Source organism: Mastigoproctus giganteus, chromosome 9 (assembly GCF_048544385.1).
Source record: "Mastigoproctus giganteus isolate SK-2022 chromosome 9, ASM4854438v1, whole genome shotgun sequence".
NCBI lineage: Eukaryota > Metazoa > Arthropoda > Arachnida > Uropygi > Thelyphonidae > Mastigoproctus > Mastigoproctus giganteus.
In genome coordinates, this window is record NC_143583.1 from 18,914,297 (window position 1) to 18,936,509 (window position 22,213).

The following is a 22,213-nucleotide window of genomic DNA, read 5'->3' on the forward strand; positions in this document are numbered from 1 at the left end:
GCCAAAAAAAAAAAGGTTACACATCCATTCCCTCGAAAAGGAAAAGTAAGGCCAGTTCCTCCTTGAATTTATTTAAACTATCAACTTCCACAAGGACAAATGAAAGTTTCTTCCAGCAACCACTGGCTAAAGGCAAATCTTTTCCGCAGATCTGTTCTACAACTGTCTTTCCTCAATTTGAATTTATGACCCCTCAGGTTCGCAATCTAAGCAAGAGGAAGAATCCTAAGGGTAACTACCATCAGCAGTAAAGGGAAGAGATTTTGCTTTTGTAAAGCTGACTACAGTTGTCTTAGACAGTTTTTAAATCCTATGCAGAGGGACTAACTGATAATGTTACCAACAGCAAATTCCAAATGGGAAGCATACAAGGAAATAACCTTGGAAGCTACTAGGCCTTTCATACCAACTACAAAATAATGTTCAAGGATTAGGCCTAAACAGTTGTCAGATGAACAAATGAGACTCATGGCAGAGATGATTCGCCTGGCAATTTATATTTAATTACCAGGCGATGCAGAAGCCAATGGTAGATATAGACTAGTCTGTAATCAAGTCACAAAGGAAAAATCAGATGTATCATGGGTTTGTAAAGGAGCCTTGTCTGATAATTTCATTGGGTACTATGATGGGTACTACCATCAAGAGTGAAGGTAAACGCGATACAGCATATCCGGAATTCGATAGCATTAGCTTTGCAGAGTATAGTGCATAATATAATATTGTCAATTAATCAGTAGATCTATTAATCTTGTTAAACTTCATTGTCAATTAAATTGTACTTTTAACTATATATATATATAACGACTTAGAGTACAAACGTAACAAATAATTAATACATACTTGATACGGAAGTTATATAAAGGGAACTCGTAGATAACACTCGATACTGAAAAATAAATATAGCGTTATAACTGTGTTAAGATATAAGTTTAAGGTTTTAATTTTGTTCTGAAATTGTAATTTTATTGACATTTAAATCGAAATCATGACTCTGACCAGAGCAGCAAAGCAAAAGGCTCAAGCTAATGGGAGTGCTGTGACTCAGGGGAGAACTGAGGGGTGCAGTTGCCCTCTGAATCACAGCCTTTTAAGATGCACTGTTTGCTTGATATTTGCGGACAGTCGGGTACGGGACATGATACTGCCATGGGGATGTCTTTGTGTGTGCATGATGCAAGGAGTGCAAGGAAATTAGGCGACAACTCGGCGTTGTTATGGGCCTATATGAGACCTTGAAGGACAGGGTGGATGCCCTCGAAGGAAATAAATTGAGGGGACCATCAAGCTCTCAGCTGCCCACATCAACGCCAGAGCTTGCACTTGGTCATCTTGCAACACAGAGGCAGCCCCCAAGGCAGAATGCGCTGGTCCCACAGGAACTAGTAGTTGTTGGTGACTCTATTGTCAGGGAAACGGGGAACATGCTTTGTAAAAAGGATAGGTGGAAGAGGACCAGGGTATGTCTGCCAGGGGCAAAGGTTGATGACGTTGTAGAGCAGATATCATCTTTTAAGGGCACAAAAGGTGATATAGATGTACACGTTGGTACTAATGATATTAAGAGTAGGAGACCAGCGGAATTACTTAACAAGTACAGGTCACTGTTGAAAAAAAGCCGTGAAATAGGGTTGAATTTGAAAGTGTCTGCAATTCTGCCCAGACACGATAGGAGGGAGTATATGATGAGAGCCTTGTCGATCAATTCGGCCCTGGAAAGATTGTGCAAGGCTCAAGGGGTAGAATTTTTTTCAGCCTGGAATGTACTTGTTAACAGGAGAGATTGCTTCTACAGGGATGGGATACACTTAAATAGAAAGGGTGCAAGAATATTTGCTGATGCTATCGAGGCAGTGTTAGGTGGGTCGGAAAACTGCTAGCTTGGGGGGAGACAAAGACTAATGGATTAACAGTAGTCACTGGAACAGGTGAAAGAGATTCTTGCACTGCTTCTATTGGAATGAGCAGAAGCCTGAAAAACAAGATGCAGGATATTTCAGAGACTGCTGGAAGTCATTGCGGTACAAGTAAACACATGGGTTGTGTTAGGGTAGCTAAGAATAGAAACAGGTGCATGCATACTTGCGTGTACACCAATGCTAGGAGTTTAGTAAATAAATTTGATGAATTTGAGGTATTGCTCAAAACATCAAAGACAGATATTGTTGGGACATCAGAGACGTGGTGTCACACAAATATATAAGGAATGCAGAACTGGAATTTGGGGAGTACAATGTGTATAGAAAGGATAGACAGGACAGGAGGGGAGGAGGGGTTATGCTATTAGTTAAAAAACACATAAAATCCAAGGAAGTGACGCCAGTCGACATTGATGGACAGGGCAGTGTCGAGTCAGTTTGGTGTGACATAAGCATAGGTAAATCAAAATTGAGAGTAGGAGTGTGCTATAGGCCTAATGACTCTGATGAGTATAATAAGATACTGTACAAGGAAATAGAATGGGCCAGTAAATCAGAGAGTCTTATAATGGGAGATTTTATTTTCCCAGATATTGACTGGAATTTGGAGGCTGGTCACTCACACACTAGCAAGGCTTTTGTGGATTTATTGGATGATTGTTTTCTACATCAGCATGTTAGGGAGGCAATTAGAGGGAGGAATACTCTTGATTTGATTGTCAGCAGTGATTCTTCATGCATTAAGAATCTGCAGATAAATGAACCACTAGGTGGCAGTGATCACAGTGTGCTGAAGTGGGATTTACTCAAAGAGGTAACTACCATCAGAAGTAAAGGGAAGGGTTTTTGCTTTCGTAAAGGCGACTATGATGGTCTGAGACAGTATTTAAATTCTATACAGTGGGACCAACTGATGATGTTACCAACAGCAAATTCAAAATGGGAAGCATTCAAGGAACTAATCTTGGAAGCTACCAGGCTTTACATACCAACCAAGAAATATTGTTCAAGGTTTAGGCCTAAATGGTTGTCAGATGAACTAATGAGACATGGCAGAGAAGAAAAATGGATGGGATACATACAAATTAATGGGTGACATGGAAGCCTATGATATATATAAGTTGGTCTGTAACAAAGTCACAAAGGAGATTAGGCAGGCAAAGGCAGATTATGAGAAATCCTTGGCAAAGGACGCAAAGAAAAACAGAAAAGAGTTCCTTACCTATTTAAACTCAAGAAGGAAAGGGATGAATCAGATTGGTCCACTGGATGTTGATGGTTCAACAGTTGAGGATCTTGCTCAGGTGGCTAACAATCTAAACAAGTATTTTGCATCTACATTCACACATGAGGAGTTATTCAGGAAGGGGAATGTCGTAGGTGAAGTAAACATTGGCAGCGAGCTAGATTATTTTCTAATAACTGAGAGGAAAGTGGAGGAGAAATTATTGAGGATTAACATAAAAAAGGCACCCGGGGTGGACGGGATCTATCCAGTTATATTAAAGGAGGCAGCAAAGGAAGTAAGCAAACCCCTAGCCATAATTATGAGAGCTTCTTTGGACTCAGGGGAGGTACCCATGGACTGGAGATGTGCAAATGTAACCCCAATTCACAAAGGAGGATCAAAGGCTGACACAAGTAATTATAGACCTGTTAGTTTAACTTCGGTTCCAGGAAAATTAATGGAGGCACTGGTTAAAGGAGCAGTGCAGGATCATCTGAACAAGAATTCAGTTATAACTCAGACACAGCATGGTTTTGTTAAGGGCAGGTCTTGTCTGACCAATTTGATTGGATACAATGATGTAGTCACAAAAGAACTGGATGCAGGGAATAACTTTGATATTATATATTTGGATCTTAGAAAGGCTTTTGATACTGTTGCGCATGGAAGACTGCTGCACAAATTGGAGAAATGTGGCATTGGAGGCAAATTGCTGCTATGGATAAAGGGATGGTTGAGTGGCAGAAGACAGAGAGTGGTAATCAATGGACACTGCTCAACGTGGACTAAAGTTATTAGTGGATTTCCTCAGGGTTCAGTGTTGGGTCCATTGTTGTTTTCTGTATTTATAAATGATATTGATGATGGTGTATCAGGCTTAATGTCCAAGTTTGCAGACGATACCAAGGTTGGCAGGGTTGCTAAGGATACTACTGATACTATGCTGCTGCAACAGGATCTGGAAAGGTTGAGCAGATGGGCTGAGAGGTGGTAAATGAAGTTTAACATTGACAAATGTAAAGTTCTACATATGGGAAACAGTAACCCCAGATCAACGTATCAACTCTGTGGTACTACGCTGACAATGGTAGAGAATGAAAAGGACCTGGGGGTAATTGTGCAGGCAGATATGAAGTTCTCTGAGCAGTGCAGACGAGCTGCAAGGGTAGCTCATGGTATCTTGTCAATGATATACAGGAATTTTGCTAGCAGGGACAGGGATGTTATTATTCCCTTGTATAAGGCATTGGTCAGGCCACACCTTGAGTACTGTATACAGGTCTGGAGGCCTCATTTCAAGAAGGATGTAGAGCTGCTGGAACGAGTACAGAGAAGGGCAACAAGATTAGTGAATGGAACAAAGGGTTGCTCTTACGAAGAAAGGCTTAAGTTTTGCAAATTACAGAGCCTGGAGACTAGGCATTGGTGAGGTGATCTGATAGAGGTGTATAAGGCTTTGAATGGCTTGAGCATGCTCAATGCCGATGGGATTCTTCCTCTTGCTCAGAATAATCACCTGAGAGGGCATAAATTCAAATTGAGGAAGGACGGATGTCGTATAGATGTGCGGAAATTTGCCTTTAGCCAGCGGGCAGTTGGTTTGTGGAATAGACTCCCATCGCTAGTTGTTGAAGTTGATAGCCTAAACAAATTTAAGGCTCAGCTGGACAGGTATTTCGAACGAACGGAGGGGTGAAATGGGAGTAGTGGTTGTTTTTTTTTTTTTTTTTTTTTTTGGCTGATGCTCAATAAGCTTGCTTTCTTGCATCATATGCCTCTACTAATGCTAATGCTAATGCTAATGGGGTCACAATCACAATTACAATGACAGTTAATGATAATGACAGTACTCTACTGCAACAGGATCTCAAAAAGTTGGGCAGATGGGATGAAAAGTGGCAATTGAAGTTTTACATTGACAAATGCGAAGTACTGCATATGGATAACAGTAACCACACTAAAGTCAACAACAGTGTGGAACAACGCTCAGGTCAGTGGAGAATGAAAAAAAAAACTTGGGGAAATTGTGCAGTCAAACATGAAGTTTTCTTAGAATGCAGACAGGCTAGTGCAGGACATGGGATCTTGCCAATGGCATATAGGAATTTTTTTATCAGAGAAAAGGAGGTGATTATCTCTTTCTATAAGGCAATGGTCAGTCCACACCTTCAGCAAATTGAAGGGCAACAAGATTGGAGAGGGGAACAAAGAGTGATCTGACCAAGAAAGGTTTAAGTTCTATAAATTGCAGCGTCTGGAGACTTGGCACGTACAAAGAGATCTCATTGAAAGTGGTGTATGAAGCATTGAATGGTTTGAGTAGGTTCAATGCTGATGGGACTCTTTTGCTGAGATTACGAACCTGAGGGAGCATAAAATGAAATTGAGGAAAGACAGTCGTAATTTGTGCGGAAGTTTGCCTATAGCCAGCGGGTAGTTTCTTGCAGGATCAGACATCCATCTGTCGTTGTGGAAGTTGATCACTTAAATAAATTCAAGGATGGATGGGCAAAATTGCAAGTGTTTTTTTTTTTTTTATTTTTTGGCTGATACTGTATCAGCTTGCTTTGTTGCATCATATGCCTCTACTAATGCTAATCCTAATATAAGCATTCATTTCTTTCCCTTATTTTTACTGCAACTGAAAGGAAAAATCGCAGCTTCGCAGCTATAACGAAATTCTTTGGCATTCAAATGAAATCTTATATAATTCAACGGTTTGATGTAGATCCTGACACATAAAATAGGAAGCATACCCTGCTGGAGGGTTTACTATTCATTCTAATTTAAAGCACATTTAAATTGAAAAGAAATGAAATAGGTCCTCCTTGCCACATAGTTTTTGTTCATCCACATTAGCATGAAAAGCAAACAAATAAAAAAACCTGGATTCCAAATCTAATTCCCACTTCTTACCAAAGTTGCCAAAATTTACTAGGGTTGGCTATGAGAATATAAAATACAAAACAGATAGCCTCTGAATTAACTTGTGCTGCATGCGTATACACGGAGAGGTATATCAAAATAAACATTTTTTTATTGTTTTTTTAACACTGAGTGGACAGTAATCATGAGATACCTACCTATTAACGGGTAGGCCCACCTTTTAACCGGATAAGGGCAGTCACACGGAGAAGTGTAGAATACATCAATTCGTGAAAGTGTTCCATAGGCATTTCCATCCATGCTTGCTGCACCGCTGTCCATAATTCCTTGGCATTCCCGATTGGAGGATCCAAAGCTCGAACCGACCTTTTCACAGAATTCCAAAGATGCTCCACAGGGTTCAAGTCCGGTGAACAGGGAAGCCATTATATGGTGATAAATTTCCGGAATGCTCTTCGACCCGTGTTCTACTCACCACGGCTCTGTGGGGAAGGGCACTGTCCTGTTGGAAGAGTCCATTGACCTTTGGGTGCTCGATGACCATGAAGGGATGCACATGGTCTGCAAGGATGGAAACATAACCTGGACCGTACAGAAACGGCTCTAGACTTATCATAGGACCCAACGTGTGCCAGTTAAATACGCCGCAAGCGTCGTCCACTTGCCAGAACAGTTCCTTGTTGATATAACGGGTGAAAAACTTCGAGCGATTTCTGCCAGATACACACCCTTCCGTCCGCTCGAAATAATTGGAAACGGAACTCATTCGACAATTCAACGCAACTCGCTCCATTGTTAAGGAGGACATTGGAGTGAGTGGTCTGCGCAATTAGCACAGTGGTATCGTCACCGTCCTCCTCACACCGGGTGGCAAAGATACGGTTCGAATATCCCGTCAATGGCGCTAGGATATTTTACAGGCTTTTTTCACTGCGCGGCTGAGTTAGTCAGTCTCAGGCGTAGATAGCAAGGTTATCTCCCCTTCCCTGGAAACTCCAGATTTCATCCAGCAAACAGTCAAATCGACCAGAGACCACACTCGCAAAACAAGAATATAAAACATCTTGGGCAGATGAAAGTATGTTCCTGGTGACCCGTGATATTTTTTTCTCTTCATTTATCTACGTACACTGGTGTGCAAAATTTAAGGACCAGTCAGGTTTTCACCTGTAGCTTCTCAAAGGAGTGGCCTGGATATGGGAAAAGCATACCAAAGGAACCTTGTGAGGTAAAGAAATGACGAAGTAAACAACGGAAACAAAACAGTACATAGGGATTTTATTCAAAAATGGCAACATAGCACTGCCTGCCATGATACAGATGCATCACTGCCAAAGATGGAACAAAGGGGAGATGTGGTCCTCAGTAGGAGATATGGCCACCCCCAACGTCGATGCAGGCTTTGCACCGCCTGTCCATACTTAGAACAATGTTACTGATAAGTTCTTGCTTGCGTTAACATCGTCCATTCCTCTGTCAGCGCCATCTTCAGCTGGTGAACATTTTCTGGTCGGTGTGGACGTGCCGCTAGGCGTCTCCCCAGAGCGTCCCATATGTGTTCGATGGGATTTAGATCAATGGAACGGGCAGGCCAATCCATACAAACAATGTCCTCACTTTCCAAAAGCATATCAACAGTTGCAGTGCAATGGGGGAGGTGGCGTTATCATCCATAAACACGAATTTAGGGACAATGGCACCTCGGAACAGATGTACATGGGGAAGGATTACCTCAGTACAGTAGCGTTCACCAGTTACAGCACCGCATTCCAGTTTCTGGAGTTCTTAGCATTAGCATTAGCATTAGTAGAGGCATTTGATGCAAGAAAGCAAGCTTATGCAGCATCAGCCAAAAAAAAAAAAAAAAAAAAACCCACTTCCACTTCACCCCTCTGTTCGTTCAAAATACCTGTCCAGCTGAGCCTTAAACTTATTTAGGCTATCAACCTCCATCACAAGGGATGGCAGTCTGTTCCACCAACCAACCACCCGCTGGCTAAAGGCAAATTTCCGCACGTCTATCCTACATCTGTCTTTCCTCAATTTGAATTTATGCCCTCTCAGGTGATTTTTCTGAGCTAGAGGAAGAATCCAATCAGCATTGAGCATCCTTAAACCATTCAAGGCTTTATACACCTCTATCAGATCACCTCGCTGGTGCCTAGTCTCCAGACACTGTAATTGTGTACGTCCATCCAAGATAACGTCTCCACAGACGAGAACACCAAGCTGTTCTCAATAGGTTGAAGAGTGGTAGAAGGATCCTTTCGAATCATCATCATCACCTAGCCATTGACAAAAAGCTTGTCCAGAAATGGGCACAGTTCAGCTTACAGCAGGCAGATTTTCCTGACTCTGATTCCTTTCTCTCGCAGGAGAACTGGTCACCTAGGGCACACTTGTCTGAAATAGAAATAACTAGAGAGACCCTAATTGATGTCATCAATAAACTACCCAACAAAGCCACTGTAGGTCCGGATGGTTTCCCACTCTTTATTATCAAAATTTGCAGCCCATATATAGTCGACCTTCTCCTTCACCTTTTCAGACAAATCCTGCAATCTGGAATAGTTCCTTCAATTTGGAAAACTTACCATGTTAAGCCCATTCCAAAGACCAAGAAACCCAAATCTCCTAAAGACCTGAGACCAATATCCATCAGCTGTTCTTTACTCAAAATTTTCGAAAAAGTAATTCAGCCAACAATTGCCCAGCATTGCTTTGCACACAGGCCCGAGTACCTCCATACTGTTCTACAAAGGAGATCGACAACTACCAATCTTCTTGATACCCTCTTCAGAATTCAGCACACCCTTAACAACAAATCACAGATTGATATCATATTCCTCGACATAAAATCGGCTTATGACAGAATACACCTCCCAGCTCTTTTTACCATTCTGAAACACTACTTCGGCCTGGCGGAAACCTTACTTCAAATTTTGAAGTCTATTTTACTTCCTAGACATCTGTCTGTGACCCACAATGACTTTCAAGAAACTATTGACGTCTCAAGAGGCATCCCACAAGGAAGTGTACTGTCAGCTATACTGTTTGCAGCAGTTTTGGAGCCTTTCCTTGCTCAGAATCCGAATTTTGTTTCCTATGCCGACGATCTGAAGTTCTACGTGAGCTCAGATCATAATCATCAGATTCATGATATCAACCAGCAAGCTTCTAGGCAGATATTGAGCTTGGAAAGTTATCTTGCCACAATAGGGCTACATCTGAGCCCTTCCAAATCAGCACAACTGACAATAACCAAGAAGAGAGCCAAAAATGATATCCAAATCTTTGTGAGTGGGGAACCGGTGCAAAAGGTGACCTCTCATACTGATCTTGGCCTCACCTGGGACGTTGGGCTCACATTTCAGCCTCACTTTGCCAGGATGAGGCAGAAGACGTACGCTGCTCTTTGGGCAGTGCGTCAAGAGCTCGTTGGTGTGCATCAGCCAGCGCTGCTTGTTCGGCACATCCTGAGGTGTATTACGCCGATTCCTCTCTATGCTTCGGAAATTTGGTCATCTGCCCCTGCCTCATACCTTCAGAAGTATCTTAGTTTAGAGTACTGGTTGCTTAGATGGATGAACAGGGTGGTAGGCCACCCCCTAACTATCTCCAGATCTATCCTACAAGCAAATCTAGGCACCACTCCTTGGAGACATATCATCATGACAAAAAATGTTCTCACACTTGCACGGCTTATAACGAGGCGAATTGATGCTCCATCAGTATCCGCATTAATCTCTGGCCCGAGGAGGGCAAGAGGGAAGCACCCCGACTCCTGTCTCCCTTTCCGTCTTACTCTGTCAAACATTGATTCCCTGAGGAACATGTTTCCAGCCAATTGTCTTCGGATCTTCAATAAATTTAGGATCCACCCTGATAGGTTCTGTGAAGACAAGCCCTACAGGAAGGAAATCCTCAAGAACTGTTACCAGATTATGAACCTATAATACTCCCCTGCTCCTGGACAGACTTTTTTTTTTTTTTTAACTTGCCTATTTGTATATGGCAAAGACTTTCTGTTTTCATGTAATCATGTATATTTCTGTATATTTTGTACATTATTGTTTATTTAACCCTGTAAAGTCTCGGGTCGAGCACGAATGTACCCTTGTTTATTGTACATTGCGTTCCTCACACCTTAGTCTGTATTCACCCCCTCTGGCACAGAGCCGTCCCGGGGTGACCCAAGGTTTCTTGGGAAATAAACTGATTTAAAAAAAAAAAAAAAAAAAACACCTCGACCGCCATATCGATCCCTTTCAGTGATGTTTCCGAGGTGATTCCGTGTGCCAAACTGGTATCAGATTCGCTGCTGAGAATGAATATACTCTCATCAGTAAAGAGTACTTTTTTTGTGCTGCTGTCCAGTCCTTGTGTTCGATACACAACTGTAAACGGTGTCTCCGATGGGCAAGTATTAAAGGCACACACCGTACTGGCCGTCAGGCAAACAGCCCACCTTTTTGGAGTCACCTGGCCACAGTAAACTGCAATATCCTGCATCCCAAGTTCCTGTGCAGCTGGATTGCAAATGATCCCACTGTCTAGTGTCGGTCCCCTCTTGGCCTGTAGCAGTATCTAGCGGTCATCATTGGGCGTTGTTTTTCGTGGACGACAACCACTAATCCTTCGGATAATGGTGGTCGAAGGATCAGTTATTAGTCCAAGTTAGCATTAGCATTAACATTAGCATTAGCATTAGCATTAGTAGAGGCATTTGATGCAAGAAAGCAAGCTTATGCAGCATCAGCAACGGAAATTTTCCTTTAGTCAGCTGGTGGTTAATTGCTTGAACAAACTTTCATCTGTCATTGAGGATGTTGATAGATTAAATAAATTTAAGGAGGCACTGGACAAACATTTAGAGGGAATGGTTGTGTGAATTTTTTTTTCTTTTTTTTTTTTTGGCTGATGCTGCATAAGCTCATACACTGCTTTTTTGCATCACATGCCACTTCTACTACTACTACAGCTATACCTGTCGTTCTGAGGGCTGACCACGCACGTGAGACGATGCTACGGCGATACCGAACTCTTGAGCCACACTCCTCGCACATTCGACCATCCTCGAACTTCCCAATTATTCGACCCCTGGTCAAGTCATCCAGATGTTGTCTACTGGCCATTTCGTTGCCTGTAGCACTGTATGAAACCAATCGAACGTCTGTAACAATCGTGCTCACCATTCGGTAATTTGTATATATAACTGCTAAATTGCTGCTTTTATCTGTTTATGTGAACCCGATTGTTTCTAAATTATTGTCGGGGTTTCCGTGGTCTATAATTTTCACACCGGAAATAACAAAATAAAACTGTTTACAGAATATGAAAGTGTAACTCAAAGTTTTATTACCTATTGAATAAATACGGCAGAATGTGCAGTATTTATTCTAAAATTAAGCTAAGCTATACATACGATCTAGATACTACAGAATGCTAAACAACTTCAACATGCGTGCCTTTCGTGGCACATAAGATGTCCAAGCGATTTTCATTTCCCTCCAAGTGCTCTTCAGCATTTGTGGGTAACTGTTTCGATCGCAGCAAACAATTCTGAGCTTCAGTTCATCGAGCCAGGTCACAGGGGTCTTGTACACAATGTGCTTCACGTATCCCCATAGGAAGAAATGAAGCGGCGTAAGATCGAGTGAGCGCGGAGGCCACGGAATCGGTCCACGCACAACCCAGTTCAGAGGAAAATGCATATCAAGAATTTCTCGGACTATAAGAGCCCAATGTGCCGGTGCACCATCCTGCTGGAACACCACATTTGGCTGATGATTTTCCAACTGGGGTAAGAGATTCAGCTGTAGCATGTCCAGATAGGTCACAGCTGTCATTGTTTTTTCTCAAAGAAAAAGGCCTCCAAAACTTGCGAACATGACAAAGCACACCAGACATTGACCTTTAGACTATCTGTTTTGAATTCTTGAATGCCATTAGGGTTTTCTGATTCCCATTTTCTGCACGTATGACGATTTAGCCTACCTGATATGTAAAATGTTGCTTCATCACTAAATCTCTATCTCCGAATGTAATTTTCATCAGCTTCGATGTTTGCAAAATGTCTTTGGCAAATTGGAAACCGCGAGGTTTATCGTTCGGCTTTAAAGTCTGCACAATCTGCACTTTGTAGGATGGATGTGAAGGCGGTTATGAACAATCCCGCAAACAGTCGTTTGTAGTATATCTAACGGCAAAGAAACTCGTCTTGATTTTTGTGGGATTGGAGAAAGCGCTTCGTGGATTCGATCAACGTCTTCCTTCGACGTTTTCCGTCTTCCCGCTACTTTTCGGTGCAGAATACTACCAGTCTCTTGAAATTGCTTTAACCGGATAACATTATCTGAAGGTGGACCTTTTCCATACTGAGTTCTGTATCGACCTTGCGTTGTGATAACGGACTTTGTTTCGAAAAATCAAAGTACGCACATTGCCTTCTCTTGAACAGTCGCCATTTTGAAGTAATGCCGTCAGTATCTCCCAGACATCAATGCGGAGAGTACACCGTTGCCAAATAAAACTTTTTGAGTTACACTTAAACATTCCATAAGTAGTTTTATTTTGTTGTTTCCGGTTTGAAAATTATAGGCCACAGAACCTCGACAATAATTTAGAATCATCGTGTACAATATCCTTCTTATTACCTGTAAACTAAACAGATCAATGAAAAAAAAATAATACAATATCCTTCTTATTACCTGTAAACTGAAAAGAAATAATAATGAAAAATAAAATTTTAAAAATACCATTACTTGATCAGTACTGTATACCTACTTTTGGCCCATCCTATATATGCAGGGTGTGTCAAAAATACACGGCATAACTTCAGGAATGAGTTCCTCATATGTAAACAATAAAAATATTCTGTATCAACATAGTTCCAGAAAAGCTTGGTTTCCGAGTTTTGCAGGTCTGTCTATGACACTTAACTGTTCACATCACCTTATAGTAATTGTTCAAAATGTCCACCTTCTGCCTTCGACGGCTCATGGACTCGCGAAGGCGATGCCAAATTCCTGGCATGTTTCGTATTGTCTCACAATATTTTCCTCAGCCCATACATGTGATTATGAAAGTTTTGGATTCCGTCTCGTGTGAACAGTGCTTCATCTGTGAATATCTCTAAGACAGAGAAGTGAGGAGTTGTACCACACTGCTGCAAGAACCACTGGCAGAACATTACTCGCGCAGGGTAATCTGCTGGTGACAAGGCCTGCACCCGTTGCAGATGGTAAGGATACAGTTGGTGTTCTCGCAACACTCTCCAAATAGTCGAACGTTAAACAGCCAGTTGCATTGCTATTCTGCGTGTGCTGATTCCAGGAGTGGCATGCACAACATCCAAAATCTCCTCCTCAACTTCAGGAGTCGTAGATCTTGGTCGTCCTCTATCGGCAGCATGAAGTGTAAAGGTCCCATGCTCACAAAGGCGGCAATGGATACCTTCAAACGTTTTCCTGTCTGGACATCTTCGTTCTGGGAACCTTTCGTGGTACAAACGACGAGCCTCCAGAGCATTGCCATCCGCGAAACCGTATAAAGGTGCATATCCGCTTGCTCTTGATTTGAGTACATGGTCGGAATGGAAAACCACCAGATTCTGTCAGTACCTTATGATGAAGGAAATCACCTGCGGGAGATAAGACATGTCGGTTAATAACTCGGGAACCTAGCATTTCCGGATATAAAATATTTTTATTGTCTACATATGAGGAACTCATTCCTGAAGTTATGCCTTGTTTTTTGAGACATCCTGTATATACATGCATTTTTTTTATTATTTTTTTTTTATTGATTTATTTTGTGAGACCTGATGTTTAAGTTTTTTCTTCTTGTTATTACAGAAATTTTATTTAACAGTAGGTGGCGCTTTGTTCTCGTGTGATGGAATGGTGACTTGTAGGGCGTTTTGATTGTTTGTGTTTTTGTGGTATGTAATTTTTTTTTAATGTTATTTGTTTTAATTTTTTTATATTGTGTTTTTAATACAGGAATTTTTAAAGCCGTTATAATATCTTACTTTTCTGGTAAGGCATAAATATTTTCATTATTACGTATCCAGCTGTACACGAATGATCTGTTTTTGATAAAACAACGTGGTTGTTAAAAAAAAAAAAAAAAATATATATATATATATTATTTCCTGTTTGTTTTTTGAGGTTGTACCGTTACATTTGACAATTAACTTTATAACTTTTAATTTTCATCAGATGACAGCAATTTTGTATCCGTGTACATTGATTATATAACAGACCTGTTAGCTAACGTAATGGAGTCTGGTTAAAGAAGTATTTAGTGTCATCTAGACAGCAGTTCAATTATACTGGAGTCACAATATGGATTTGTTAACGGTAAGGTTACCAGATCCAGAATTTAAAGGTTAGGAAAAAATAGGGGAAAACTATGACATTTTTAGTTTTAAAACGAGGATATTTTAAAAATTATATTTATTACTGAAACAATTACAATACGTATTTATCGTTACTATCAATCATTTTCAATATGTTTGGATTACAAAGTAAGTGATTATAAAATGTTTTACAATCCGTTTTCAAATTATAATTAACCAAAAATTACTATTCACAGTATTTGTTTCCATTTTATTTCTAATGTTCCATTGACTGCTAATTACATTACATTGACTGCTAATTAATGACAATACATGCTCTACGTTCCCATTGTGGGCAAAAAATAGAAAATGTATATTGAGCAATTTTTAAAAGCTCGGAACTGTTGCGTTGATTAAAATATTCATTCCACTTTCTGTGGGCTAATAACTTTTTCTTAGAAATTAATTCCTTAAAGTTGATATATTGATCAAATAGTCATTACTTATCATTGTTACTCCTTTTTCATTAAAAAAAAAAATCAAAAGAACTCTGTATATCATTTCATTTTGGAACATCTTTTATTTCCATGAATTGTAAGATTTTAAACTGTATAAAATTTTTTGTTTGGGGTTTATGTAAACCCCAAACATGAGAGGTATTAGAATCTATAGTACTTTGCACAGTGCTTGGGTTGGAGGTTAAGACGAAATAAGATATTTGTTGACATTGGCCTTGAACTTCTGTAGACTGTAATTTTCAGGAAATAAGTATGAAGGAAGGTTGTTCCAGAAAACGGCAGTTGAATGAATAAACAAGGAAGATGAAAAGTTGGTTCTGTGAGTTTTAATTTGGACAGTAAATGGATGTTGACGGCACGTGTTCGGACTGTTTTGAAAGAGAGAGCAGGAATTATAGAAGCCAATTCAGAAGAACAGTGCCCATGGAAGTATCTGTAGAAGAGGCATGCAGCAGAAACAGTACGTCTATGAGACAGTGAGTGAAGAGACTGTTAGAGATCAATCATTAATTAATGTAACTGCCCTCTTCTGAATGGAATCAAGAAGCCTAAGAAAGGTTTTGGGGGCACCACCCCAGGACCAATATTCCATGGTACGGTAGATTTGCGATTTGTACAGAGTGAACAGCTGTTTGGAAGAAAAGTAACACTGAGAGCAAAAGAGAAAACCAAGTTTTTTAGATGCAGTGGAAGCAATATTTGTGATGTGCTTGTGCCAAGAGAGATTAGAAGTCAGGGATTACAGATTAGAAGTCAGGATTAGAGATTAGAGATCTCTAATCATAGAGATCAGGGATTAGAAGGATTAGAGATTAGATTAGAGATTAGAAGTCAATCCCCAAAAGAGAGATATCGTTTTCCCTAGAAATCGGAGTGTCACCAAAGTTAAGCACAGGAGCAGAAGAATCCTTTTTGCGAGATAAGACAAGACTGAGTTTTAGAAGGATTGAAATAAACTAAGTTGTCTTTGCCCCACTGGAGAATTACTTAGCGATCGGTATTTAAGGAATTGGTAGCAGATTTTCGAGAAGTTGAAGCTGATTGAGCAGGGCAAGGTTTCTCAAAATGTAAAGTGGAATGCAATGTGCTATCATTGGCAAAACTATAGATAGGATTTCCAGTCAATGGAAGAAGGTCATTAATATACAAGAGGAAAAGAGTGGGGGAAAGAACTGAACCTTGGGGGACACCGGCATTAGTGGAGAAGTTAGAAGACAGAGAGCCATCCACCATCACCCTCAGTGAGCAATCTGGGCTTGGCATACCCAGGGTCCTGAGCTGGATATTATCATTCTTCTCTTTCTTGGTGATTCCCTTCTACTTCTCTCTCTCTCACTCACTCAGGGTAACTTGGGAGGCCGACTGGGCTAGCCAGGTGGGTGAAGTGCCTGCCTGGCAACCCAAAGGTCGTGGGTTCGAATACCGCCTCGGGCTTGGGTCAGAGTAAAATGCAAAAACTTTGGCAAGTGCATTATGGCCACAGAAGTTGATGTGCCAACAACTAACAAAAAAAAGTAACTCAGGGAATTTTTTGGCTGGTGCAGCATAAGCCTCAGGCTTCCTTGCACCATGTGGCTAAGTAGTAATAATCATCATTGAATAAACATACTTTTCATTTAATTTCTAAATTTGTCAATGTCATAACTTTTCCATTTCCACCAATTTTTTTGCAATAAATAAATTTTGAGTGACAGAAACTTATCTATTTTTCCTTGCAAAGAACATCATTTTTTTGTACAATCTGATATACCTCTATCACAGAATTCTCCTTTTTCATTATTGTCATATCCTCTTGAAATACAGCCATGAATGAATGTATCAACCACAAATAGCACTCATGTTAAGGAAGAATTCATTTAAAACTACTGATGGATTGTCCAATGTGAAAAAATGACTTTAAAGCACCAAAAATTTTCAATATGCATTCAACAGCAGGGAATAGTGCAAGGCATCTAGTTTCACTGTGATACAAAGACATTTTTTATTCAGTACCTACATATTCACAAAACTCTTTCTAAATTAAATTAAAGGCTAAGATTTAGTACTCGGTGCACCCTCTTTACACTCGCCGACACGGCAGTGATTGACGGGTGCTGACTCCGCCCAGTGTCACGTGTTCTCCTGAACATATGGAAACATCTGGCACGCGTGCCACGCCGTGCGTGTCACCCGTGTTATTAATTTCGCTGTTAGAAATGTCACGTGGTGTTAATACTTGATTAGCATATTATCTGATTTTATCGATGCGTAATTATAAAGCAAAAAAAGAAAGTTGTTTGGTTTTGGGAAAGGCTGAATAATAGCGTATATCGTATTATGCAGTAAATGATACACAGAAACGGGGGGTCTGGGGGGCAGAGCCCCCCAGAAAAAAAAAAAAAAAAAAAAACCCTCTATTTGCGTATTCGATTGTTGGTGACTTACTCTTTGGTTTCCCATGGTTGAGACGGGTGTCTGCTGTATTGGGTGGTTTTTTTTTTTTTTTTTTTTCCTGCGAAATATTAGTTCCCAAATGTTGGGTTGTTTTGAAAATATAATTCAATTGATGAGGTGAGTGGTTTTCTGTCGTTTTAGCATTTCTGTTGGGCATCAGCAATTTTCAGTGTTGCCCATGGTGTTAATTTTTTTTTCAGTGTTGCACGTGGTGTTAATTTTTTTTTAGATTTTAGATCAGTGATTATTAGATTGCTTGTGATTAATTTTTTGCTTTTAGCATTTCTGTTGACGGGCATCAGCAATTTTCAGTGTTACACGTGGTGTTAATTTTTGTTACAAATAATACTAATTACTTGTTTTTTTTTTCATGTCCGGGCAGAAAGGCAGGGGATTGGGATTCCCGTCTAGTAATGTACGGGCGAGAAGAATCAAGGGTTGCACGTGGTGCGAATTTTTTTTAAACAAACAAAAAAAAAGAAAAGAAAAGTTGTTTGGTGTTGGAAAAGGCTGAATAATACGTATATCGGGGGTGTGGGGGCAGAAGCCCCCACAGAAATGGGGGTCTGGGGGCAGAGCCCCCAGAAAAAAAAAAATAATAATGATCCCCCTATTTGCGCTAAAAATAATTGCCCTAAAAATAATAATCCCCCCATTAAAATTACTGTTTTATTTTTTTTTTTTTCCTTTTCAGCGAATCTCATTGTTAATGCTTGTAAAATATAGCTTAGAAAAACGTGCATTTTTGTTTGTTTTATTGTTAATAATTGTTCATTTGCCGTTCCTTTTCTTTCGCGAAAATTACCTTTTCCCCCCCTTTTTTTTTTCTTTTCGGTTGTATCCGACTTATTCAAATGTCACGTGATATTTTGTGATCCACGAAAACCGTATTTTTGTAACTTGAACTTTTGAAATTATTGGATTTATCCTGTTTTCAGCCGCCGTATTTGTTGCTGTGCCGCCCGCGTGTCACCTAGTACCGTTTGCCGAGGAGAATAGCGGGAACGCAGTGAGTGGGCGGAGTCACAATCCGTCAATCACTGCTTTCCCCCCTCTTCTCCTCGCCGCCATTTTGAAGGGTGCACCGAGTACTAAATCTTTACCAAATTAAATAGTTAATTTAGTTTAGCTACTCGTACAGTTTTCCGTAGCCGAGTGCAGTAACACACGCTCTTTGAGTAGACCGGGGTTCAAACCCCTGACTGCTGAATACGATCAATCTGCCAACCCGCACTGGACCAACGCGGCAGATTATGGTCCATTTCCCTCAGCATGAATTGTTGAGGAGGCTTCCATCCTGCAGTGGGTTGATAATGGCTGCAATTTACTTTTTTACTTTTTACTCGTACAGTAAATATTGAAAAATGCTTGTGAATTGCCACAGTGAACCGTATTATGAACAAATGTAAATGATACCCAACTCCAATTATTTTGTCATTGACCAGCATTTTTAGTTTATAAAAAACATTTTCACATCCAATTCTTTCAACACTCCCAAAGTTTGTGTTAGTTTTCTCCCGAAAATCCAATGCATTTTGAAAGTAATTTAGTTTCTCTTAATTCATCGACAGTCATTGAAGAAATTGTATATGAAGTCTCATTTTGTTCTGTTATTTTTAGAATTTTTTGATTGAATCTCTCCATCCTCATAATCTTAATACTGTATTAAAATTGTAAACAGTAATGAAAGGAATATATTCCAGATCATGCAAAGTTTTCTCTATTTTGTGTTGTGCAAAACATTTACAATTATAGCCTCAGCTTTTGTTCTTCCACAATTCATTTGCTTACAAATTCTGGAATCTTTTAAAATGGTTTTGAATAAATGTATGGCGCAATCATGCAATTTAAATGACTGACCATGTATAATAGTTTGATATGCAGTTGTACCTTCGGCAGCTCTTACATATTTTGTCCTCATTCAATGTGATAAATTTTTGTAAAACACTTGATATACTTATCATTGATTGTAGATTTTTCTTATCTTTCATGGTTGAGATATGCTTTGTAATATGAGTATTGCAGATATTACAAAATATGTGATGTGCTGTTTTTTCCTTTTTTAAAGGAAGGCAACTCCTTAAGTAGTTGTATGTTAACAGTACACCTTTTACTCATAATTGGGGCTACAAAAATAAATAAATATACACACACACACACACACACACACACACACACACACACACACACACACACACACACACACACACACACACACACACACACACACACACATCATTTATGACATATGACTGTCAGTTTAGAAGATTGTAGATTATGCATACCTATATTTGCTTATTTAAAACAAATATACTCAGCATCAGGGAGCTGCAGTCAAGTATTTGAGAAGACTTGTGTACTGACCAGAGAAACGTTCCAAAAGCGAGAACATATCAACTGTCTAGATATTGAGGGAAGCAATGAAAACGATCGTGACCAGGGCTGCCAACATTAACAGTGATATGATTATTTCACTGAAATAAAATACAGTGCAGATAGTGTTTGTTGTTGACAGAATTGTTTACATTTGTCAAGTGACTTTGTGGTGTGATATGTAAGTGAAGAAATATTCGGCACAACACAACTTTGTATTACAAAGTTGTGTGGAGTATGACGTAGGATAGCGTGGCAAGACAATGAGGCTTGCCTCGGATGCAACTTTGTGTTTCTAAATTTGCCGGAGGGTTCGAGAGAGATAGCAGAGGTTTCTGGTCTCGTCGGAGTGCCATCGAGTTCAAGAGAGATGCTTGGTAGTGAAGTCATAATTTTATTTGTGTAATTTTGAGACAATACAGTCCACGTGTTTAATTTTGGGATAATACAATTTACTTAATGCAACCAGAGCATTATTTTTATTTATTCTGATTCATTGACCGAAGGGGCACAGCACAGAATATTTAATAAAAATACATTCTATTATGAGATTTTTTTTTTTTTTTAATTACAGAAAACTAGGACGCAAGTATAAAATACGTGAGTATGCCTTAAAAATTAGGACATGTCTTCAGAAACTAGGGTGTCTGGTAATTCTAGTTAATGGGCAATTTTTTTTGACCAGTCTGATTGGATACTATGATGCAGTAATAAAGGATGCAAAAAAAATAATTTTGATATCTTTCTTGGATTTCAGGAAAGCTTTTGATACTGTTGCATATAAAAGGCTGCTGTACAGGTTGGGGTTTGAGTGGAAAGAAGGGATATGTTGCTGCTCTGGATAAAGGGATGGTTGAGTGGGAGTGGTTAATGGATTAATGTTATTATTGATGGTTGACCGGAGTTTAGGTGGGCCCGTGTTGTTTTCTATTTTTACTACTGACATTGATGAATATATCAGACTTAATGTCTAACTTTGCAGATGATGTAAACATTTGCAGGATAGTTAATGACAGTAATCAGGATAAGCTACAGCAACAAGATCTAAAAAGTGCAGTAAAAACCTCTGGCTTCATTGCATTGTATGGCTATTACTATTATAACTATAAAAAGGTGGGGCATACTGCATATGGTTAGTAGTAAACTCAGATTAACATGCCAGTTGCATAGTAGTACTACACGATAGTGATAGTGAAAAATGAAAAACACCTGCAGGTAATTGTGCAGTCAGATATGAAGTTCTTTGAGCATTGCAGACTGGCTGCCAGGACATCTCATGGGGTTTGCTAATGATATATGGGAACTTTGCTAGCAGGGATAAGGAGGGTGATTATCCGTTGTACAAGGTAATGGTTAGCTTGCATCTTGTGTGCTGCATGCAGGTCTGGATGCCTAATTTTAGAAAGGATGTGCATATGCTGGAGTGGGTTGTAGAAAAAGGAAACACTTGATGAAGGAAATAAAGGTTACTGGAGGGATAGACAGGAGATGTCAGAAGTTTTTTTTTTTTTTTTTTTCCCTAATGCCTCATAAGCTTGCCTTCTTGTATCATTTGTCATTATTTCGTCATACTTCCTGTACATCTTCTTCTTCGGTGACTGTGAACACAGAACAGGATATGTGGTAACTTAATTTAGTAGTTAAATAAGCACATTTGCCAGTTCTGCTGTCCTCATAGTTATTGAAGAAGTGATATGGGAAGTACCATGAAACGTTGAGAATAGTTTGTAGTCCTTTATAGTGGCAGACTCAATTTTCTTTTGTGTGGGTGGAGGATAAAACAGTCTTCTGGAGATCATTAAGCTTTAGTCATAATGTAGTAGGGGAAAAAAGTCCACATTTTGATCTTAGGGGTGAGCTTTAACCTCTACCTGAGACTTCCACTGGTTCTTGAAGAACTTACAAGACATAATGCTCTATGCAGGTTGAAGTGCTTATTTTTATTTATTTTTCACTATTTTCCATTTTGTGATTTACTTGTGCACTAAGCACTAAAAGAACAACTTAGTTTGTTCTAGTCTGTGTATTGTCTTATCTGTCAAATTTTTCTTGGTATAGTGTGATATAGTGGAACAATAGTGTTTCAGAAATATTTTGAAAATGGCAGACCAGTCACAGAAATGAATAAGCTTAGACTGACATGCAATAATAACTAATAAAAACTTGTATCATTTTGCAATTAAATAATTTACATGAGGTTCATTCATTTTTATACTTACCTTTCATATCACACCTTTCATGCACATGTTGTTATTAACATGAGGCAGTAGGATTTTTGGATAATTTTACAATCTACATTCAAAGTGAAATTCTCTCTCTTTGCAACAGCAACAAAAAATATATATATATATTAATTATATCAATGAAACATACAATGGGGAAATCTCAAGAAACCCAAGTATACAAAAAAATAAAAAAAATTTAACAATTTATTCATTCTACTGGGAAATATTTTCTTAAGTGTAATACATGGAGGATTTAGGGCAGATTAATCATATAAGTTTTTCCCCATGTA

The 22,213-nt window shown here is 39.5% G+C and overlaps 1 protein-coding gene across 1 annotated transcript in view; it reads left to right on the forward strand.

Moving 5' to 3' along the window:
* The first annotated feature begins 13,933 nt into the window (after window positions 1-13,933).
* The window catches only part of AGO3 (Argonaute 3), a 42,683-nt gene continuing 34,403 nt past the window's right edge, over window positions 13,934-22,213 (forward strand). Inside the window, exon 1 of the mRNA XM_090381996.1 lies at window positions 13,934-13,975. The gene's annotated coding sequence lies outside the window, so the exon portion shown is untranslated. The remainder of the gene's footprint in view (window positions 13,976-22,213) is intronic.